The sequence below is a fragment of the Vidua chalybeata genome, chromosome Z (genome assembly GCF_026979565.1).
Source record: "Vidua chalybeata isolate OUT-0048 chromosome Z, bVidCha1 merged haplotype, whole genome shotgun sequence".
NCBI lineage: Eukaryota > Metazoa > Chordata > Aves > Passeriformes > Viduidae > Vidua > Vidua chalybeata.
The window spans coordinates 13,999,486-14,005,485 of NC_071570.1; the positions used below are offsets into that span (position 1 = coordinate 13,999,486).

Here is a 6,000-nt window from a genome sequence, read left to right on the forward strand (position 1 = left end):
TATGGTGTGGGAAAAAAAAAACAAAACAACCAAACTCGAAGCCAGTTAAGATTTATTCAATGGTAGCTGAGAAGAGCACCTGGGAAATGATTAAAATAAAGTATTTCTCAGGGAATTAAAATCAATCCTTTTACAATTCTTTTGGTGGGTTTGTAGAGATGTTAAAAGGAACTATAGTGGGGTGCAGTAAAGAGTTGCAGAAAGCTGAAAGGCAAGTACTGATCTCTTCACGCTTGTGACTAGCAAAAGGACTTGAGGAAATGGCATGAGGCTGAGTTGAGGTAGGTTAAATACCAGAAAAAATGTTTTTACCTGGATGGTGGTTCACAGGTGGTTCCAGGTTTACCTGGAACAGGCTCCCCAGGGAAGTGATCACAGCACCAGCCTGACAGAGCTCATGAAGCACCTGGAATATCCTCTCAGGCACAGGGTATTGTTGCATCCTGGGCTGTGTTCAGATTAGGGGTTTTATTAGGGTTTTAAGTTAGCCAGTTCTGTGTACTCCTTTGTACACCCCTGTTCCCCCCTGGTTTGCTCCAGGCTGCCTGCCATTGGAGCTTATCCATGTCACTCCAGTAACCACCCCCCGTCCCTTCCTGAAACTTCCCTGCCAGTTACCCCATCCCTGCATCCCTGTTCGTCCCAGAGCCCTGTGTCCACCCCATCACGTCCCCATTGGTCACCGTGGTCCACGTCACTACCACAGTTCCTGTCCCCATTGGGCAGGAGGGCTTCTGCCCTCCTTGGCCCACCCCCTATAAAATCCCACGCCCCCCCGGTCCCAGTGCCATTTTATCCACGTGGCACTAGGGAGCGAGTTGCACTTCTCTGTCGCAGCTCCACGCAACAATAAAAGCTCTCCAGCTAGCCATGCGGGCGAACTGGACATTCCTTCCCTCTTTGTCTCGGCCCTTGCGCACGGCAGCAGAGCACAACCAGCCCCACCCTGGTGTGTGGAACACAGTAACGCCCAGGAGGAAGCGGCGCCCCGAGAAGCAGCGCCCTTGCTGGGCTCTCCGGAACTGCCCAGGACCAGGGAAGACAAAGCAAAGCCGCGGGGTATGACTCCTGGAATGTCCTGTGCAGGACTGGGAGTTAAACTCAATGGTCCTGATGGGTCCCTTCCAACTCAGCATATTCTGTGATTCTGTGTGTGGTGGTTTGTTGTTTTACAATTGTCTTCTGTTAATAAGTTTATAATGGTTTGTCCCATGTACCCCATTCTGTTCCCCTAATGGTTTAGCCCTAAGTTGTTTACTCCAATGTTTTCCTGCCAAGTGCCTGTCAGTCCCTATGTCAGTCTCCCCAGTCCCTCCCTTGTACCTCCCTTGTCTCCTTATGTGTCCCTGTCAATCCCCAGTTCACTGCCCCCTACCCCTACCTGTCAAGTTAGACACACCCTGTTTGTTCTGGAAAGTTCCTTGTCTGTTACCCCTTGCACAGTTTTCCATTGGACTGTTAAGCCTGCTCCCTCCCCTGTGCTGCCTTTATTGGATTACCCCAGTGGTGTTCTCCTCCCCTGATGTCTCCCCATTGGATGTGAGTTGTTTCCACCCCTGGTACCCTCTTCTGTTTAAAATTTGATGCCCCCCTCATTCCTTGGCTTACTTGTCCCTGAACCCTCCTTGAGAATAAAGTACCTTGGAATTCATAAAAGTGGTGTCTTCCTATTTCTTCACCTCAGTCCTTCATTCCTGCTTCGGAGCTGTGCTACCCACGCCCCAGCGAGCCACAGGGAGCAGCAACTCCCTGTAAGCACTGCCACCCTGGAGGTCACAGAAGAGATCTGGGGGCAGCCCTTCCTGTTGCGCCCTCCGGCCACAGGGAGTGTGCCACCTGGGAGACCTCCATACTGTGGCTGCAACCGGGCAGTAACACTGTGATTCCGTGACCACATAGTTTCACCTCACGTGCTGTGAGGTCACGTGTGATGTAGCATGATCAGTACCATGAGGAATGAGGGAGAGGGGCAAAAGGTCTAAACCAAAAAATTTTTGCACAAAGATCCCTTGTTAAGGACTTTTAGTATTTTTTGTTTTCCTCATGGGTGTACCAGGAAAAAAAGGACATTGGGTTTCAGAAGTAGGGCAAGTCATGACATTGTTACATATGTTTTGCAGCTAACAACAAATATACAGACTTTCACTGATTTTCATTTGGTGAGGCTGGGAAGGGTTTTTCCTGTTTTATTTGGACAAAATTTAAATGAAAAGTTTGATAAGCATCCTGCCTTTTTTAACCCACTTGTTAAAATGGAAGATGTCCTCTACTATCTCTAGCAGGCTGAAATGTGGAAAGATGGGGTTTGGAGTTTTTTTTGAAAGAAGGGTGGAAGGAACTGATATCAGCCCTTGACAATAAAGTCATAACTCTGAAAGATTTAATGGAAAGAGATTTTAATGGCAATTATTATCCTGTGAGAAAGAATTTGCTTGATTATTTGGTTGGTCACCTGGGAAACTTAAATCAGTAGGTAGATGGATACTGGCAAGAATTTTCCAGACTTGTTTATAGTGAAAGATTGGGTCAGTTCACTAAATCTTCTTACCTTTCTTCTTTTCAGGAGCAGGCAACTTGTTTCAGCAGTTTTGGTGAGAGTATCTTAGAAACTTCAATTTCAAATGAGTGAAAAGTTGAAAGTTTTGTCTCATGAAAAAAGGCATTAATATTGTCCCAGTAAAGCAGGTTTTTCCAAAGGAAATACTTAGTTTGCTCACACTTTTCACACTTCAGGGATTACTTGGTCAGTTCTACTTTTTGATCCATATGCTGCAGAAGAAAAGAGTCTCTACCTTCTTTATATTTCATTAGCCCCTCTCAGAAGCACTACCTAGGCTAAATTTTACGCAGATTTTGAATACTTGAGCTACTGCTGGAAACACTGCATTTTAAATCAAGGTGCTTCAATTTTTATTGATGAAACAACAAACTACTTTTGCTGTCAGTTAAAATGTGTGTGGTATCTGAGAAATGTATTGACTTAAAAAATAGGAAGCACTCAAAGAGCCTAATGATGTTTGGCTGCCTGTCTTATTCTAAATCCTATGAAACCATGAATCCTTCTTAAGGCTGCTAGTCATACTTAATTCTGTTCAAGCTCTAATAAAGAAAAACCCATTTGGCTTTGTGCAAGATTTTCCTCTCTAACTTTATCCTGATCCATGAACCTCCTCCCACTTCTCAGTCCTACATTTATTGAGCATCGGGCTTCATCTTGCCTCCCTTTATATATCAGTTTTGGAATATGAGGCACTTTTCTCTGGAGAAGAGATAATAGGGAAAAATGTATTTTGGATCTCTCAGTCATGTTGTGGTATTGTGCTGAAACTTCTGTTTTCCTGTATCTCCTCATTCTTCTCCTTCTTTCCTGTGCATTATTAACATTGCCCCTAAATTATTTACTGTAGCTCGTAAAATGTCATTAGTGAGAGTCGTTTCACTGGTAAGGGGTACTAAAAACTATCTTGCAGAGAATTGAAGGAGAGAGAGAGAAGAAAAAACAGTGGGGCTAAAGACATATCACTGTAGAAAGGGAGTAGATGGTAGAAGCTTGAAACAGAGGAGACACCATTGGGCGAAAGGACTGGAGTGCAGACAACAGTGCTGAAGAGAGGCTGAGGATTAAAGAGGTAACTTGTAGTGACATTAGAGTGGAAAATTAAAGGAATTGTACTGCTTTGAAAATAGGAGCACTGATGTAAAAGCCATTACAATACATCCAGTGAGTTGAGATATTGACTGAGGCAGAAGTTGGATTTGTTAAGAAAAATCATGAAAACTATCTGAGAAGGACAGAGCTGATGCAAATGAATAGTGTGCTTTTAGTTGGAATATGTAGAAAAATAGATCTTGGAAGAATGTTAATAGAGTTGAAGAGTACTCATAGGTGGCCTGCAGAGGGAGAAGGAATGAAGATATCTGGCAGAGCAAATATCTGGAAAATAATAACTGAGGGAAAAGTTGCTATGAGGGAAAAGTTGCTATGAGGGAAAAGTTGCTAGAAGATAAACAACTGACTGTGAAAACTTCAGTGAGACTTTAAACACAGTCTTGACATTTTAGGCAGAAGCTATAGGACATCAAAATATATATTAATGAAGGAGAGAAATGGAAATTATAGGAGACAATGGAACAGATAATAACCTTTAAATTATAAATGCAAAAACTGAGTGGAAGTGGAGGAATAGAAATGATTTTTTGTTACTTTTTGGTGATAAAATGTATTTCAAAAATATGGAAATTTCTGAATGTCTTAGGGTGACTAAGATATATAATATATCTATATAATGATACTTGTATCCTCAATTGTCTATTCTGTTAATGCTGGATATTAAGTTTTTCACCTTTAAGATTGGTTCTGAGAGTGAAGTGGGGGAGAAAAGAAGCACAGAGTTTGTTTTCAGACACTGCACTTGCTCTTCCTCATCCTTCTCCTGGACTGCATTATCTGCAGCATGGATAGACTGTGGGAAAGAGCTCTCCTTTGCTTTTAGTTAGTTTTTAGATAGCTGAGGCAGAGAAGTCCCCTGGACTGTGGGTTTTCTTTTTCTTGGGACTATTCAAACCTACTCTGGACTGAACACCCAGAAAAACACTGGGAGGTTGCACCTGTGGCCCACTGGGGCACACAACACAGCATTTTCCAGTGCCAGAGGGACTGATAAGAGACTCAGCAAGCTGAGCTACACCCCTTTACAAGGACTTTCTGAATTTGCCATCTCTTCAGAACAGCAAGAAGTTTTATAATTTAATATTACTCATTTTGTATGCTTCTGAATACTTTGCTTGTTAAAGAAACAGTTTCTTCCACTTTTCTCCAAGGAAATCTTTTCCTGAAAGAAATCTTTTCCTCCCCCACTTGGGGGAGAGGCCATTTGAATTTGCTTTCTGGAGGGCCCCCATTTGGAGGTTTCCTCCCAAATTTGCCCTAAACGAGGACACTGCAAAATTAGGAACCTTTTTTTCCCCCTTCTAGTAATGTTTTTTCCACTAGGATTTGAGGCCACCCTTCTCTTCATTCTCCTTTAGCATTATTTTGGACCTCAGGGGTATCTTCTACACCTTTAGCAAGAAAACCAATTTGACATATTCTTAGTTTTGGACTTTTTTACATTGGCCATGTTTTAGAGACAATGTAGATATTTAGCATCTTTTCCAGGTACTAGCAGGCAGCAGCTCTAAAGAAGCTATTGGATTCTCAGGCTAAGACATGAAAAGGTACATTTTCCAAGCTGCATACAATTACAAAATGTGCAAATCCATTTATTCACTAATAGGGTTTATCCTTAGCTCCTTGTGCACAGCTTTGCAAATTTACTTAAAAATGACCATATTGTAAAATTCAGGCTACTCCTGTAGGATAACTGTATCTTTTTTTTCCTCAGTAGGTAATTAATACTTAGATAAGTAACACACTTAGATTGCAAGTACCTATTCATGTCAAAACCTGACATGCTTTAAAGTGACACACTCACTGAATCTTTGTTAAACTGCAGCAGTCTAATCCATTTTGCCCTCCTCTGGCAGGTTTACCATGGAACTTAATACCATACTTGTATGGGATTATGCCTCAGAATTGGAGATTGAGGGACTGCACATGGATGCTTCATAGAGAATGGCAAATTAAAGGCTGAGAATCCAAGTGTGTGATTCTTATGATTAAAACAGACTGCATTTAATAGATAATTTTAGATCAGTATTTAAAAAATATATAAAAAACAAACCCAAAGCCCAAATAATTAGGAATAATTTTATTACAATTTCTTTTAACATAGTCATAAGAAACAGAACATTTATTTGCTCCAACACCCAATTTGATCCCAAAGGTGGAATCCTTTTTGGCACTATTTGCATGTCTGCTTGAGAAGATTTAGTGGGAACTAGTGGTTGTCTTGAAAATATTGTGGGCACTGTATTAAAACAATTAATGCAGTCCAGACCTTCCTACAAACACTTAACACATCATGTTTCACTCCCTTTTAATATGATACACTTAGGCAA

The 6,000-nt window shown here is 41.6% G+C and overlaps 2 long non-coding RNA genes across 2 annotated transcripts; one reads left to right on the forward strand and one right to left on the reverse strand.

Annotated features, from left to right (window-relative positions):
- Nucleotides 1-40: 40 nt before the first annotated feature.
- On the reverse strand, nt 41-1,807 carry LOC128802392 (uncharacterized). The gene is made up of 3 exons (XR_008435405.1): nt 1,641-1,807; nt 313-448; nt 41-79 (listed from the first exon to the last, which is right to left on the reverse strand). It is a non-coding gene; the product is annotated as an uncharacterized LOC128802392 (long non-coding RNA).
- A 754-nt stretch (nt 1,808-2,561) lies between these two features.
- On the forward strand, nt 2,562-5,614 carry LOC128782525 (uncharacterized). Its single transcript, XR_008428831.1, has 4 exons — nt 2,562-2,591; nt 3,471-3,629; nt 5,159-5,217; nt 5,527-5,614. It is a non-coding gene; the product is annotated as an uncharacterized LOC128782525 (long non-coding RNA).
- Nucleotides 5,615-6,000: the final 386 nt, after the last annotated feature.